The sequence below is a fragment of the Gossypium hirsutum genome, chromosome A04 (assembly GCF_007990345.1).
Source record: "Gossypium hirsutum isolate 1008001.06 chromosome A04, Gossypium_hirsutum_v2.1, whole genome shotgun sequence".
NCBI lineage: Eukaryota > Viridiplantae > Streptophyta > Magnoliopsida > Malvales > Malvaceae > Gossypium > Gossypium hirsutum.
In genome coordinates this window covers 73,813,127-73,814,351 of record NC_053427.1, presented here as the reverse complement: position 1 = coordinate 73,814,351, position 1,225 = coordinate 73,813,127, and the positions used below count along the sequence as shown (strand labels likewise).

Below are 1,225 nucleotides of genomic sequence, written 5' to 3'. Positions count from 1 at the left end.
GTCTTTGATCTCCTTGACCGCCCCACGAGAAATTTGGGTGGTTCCTCCAATCTGCATTGAAGTGTTACTATATTGATTGTTTTGAGATCAAGGATTATTACCCATGTAATTTAACTGCTCGTTATCCATGTTATGGCCATAAGGTTGGTATTCCGAATGGCTTGTTCCACCTCCACTTGCTTCGCACTGCATTACTGGGTGAACATGTGAAGAACTAAGAAAACCATCAATCTTTTTATTTAGAAGTTCTACCTGGTTTGACAGCATAGTAACCGAATCGACGTTATAAACGCTTGCTGTTTTAGTTGGCTTAGTCCTCATGACTTGCCACTGATAGTTATTCAGTGACATCTCCTCTATAAACTCATAAGCATCTTCAGGTGTTTTATTATCGATGGTTCCGCCAGCAGCTACGTCAACCATTTGTCGAGTCGAAGGATTCAAGCCATTATGGAATATTTGAACCTGAAGCCAAAACGGTAACCCATGGTGAGGGCACTTTCTCAAAACGTCCTTGTATCTCTCTCATGCATCGTAGAGTGTTTCTAAGTCCATCTACACAAACGAAGAAATATCATTACATAATTTGGCCGTTTTAGCCGGCGAAAAATATTTTAATAGAAATTTTTCGGTCATTTGCTCCCAAGTAGTAATTGACCCTCGTGGTAACGAGTTCAACCACTGCAGGTTTTGGAGTGCTCGAGGGTAGTTTAAGCATCGAATCATAACAAGTGTGTACTCCGATTGCACAGAAAATGAGATTCAGTGAAAGCTGAAAAGCTCTCTGTCAATGCCACACGGGCATGTGATCGCCCGTGTGGTAGGCCGTGTGGTAGTACACGAGCGTATTGATCACGATTTTCGTGACAGGTAAGTTTTAAATATTTATAATTACTTATTCTTGAAACTAACTATTATCGCGATGTAGGCAAGTGTACATATCGAACAGTAGTGTAGTTTTAACAAGACCGAATTGTCAAACCCAAAGGAACTAAAAGTACTAGTAGTGACTGTCTTTTTATTATCTAGCCTAAGAATAAGGTGGTTTTATTTTAACTAACTAATTAACTAATTTAAGAATTCATAGAAAGTAGAATTGGGGGATTACTTTTGGAAAACGATTGAATTAAGACAATACCTAAGGAAAAATCCACCTAGACTTCACTTGTTATTCTGACTCCGAATCGGATGATTTATTCATTTAACTTGTTCCGTAGAGATCCTT

The 1,225-nt window shown here is 38.9% G+C and overlaps 1 non-coding gene across 1 annotated transcript; it reads left to right on the top strand.

Moving 5' to 3' along the window:
- Positions 1–481: 481 nt before the first annotated feature.
- Positions 482–588, top strand: LOC121228778 (small nucleolar RNA R71). The gene has a single exon (XR_005926353.1). It is a non-coding gene; the product is annotated as a small nucleolar RNA R71 (small nucleolar RNA).
- The last annotated feature ends 637 nt before the right edge of the window (positions 589–1,225 follow it).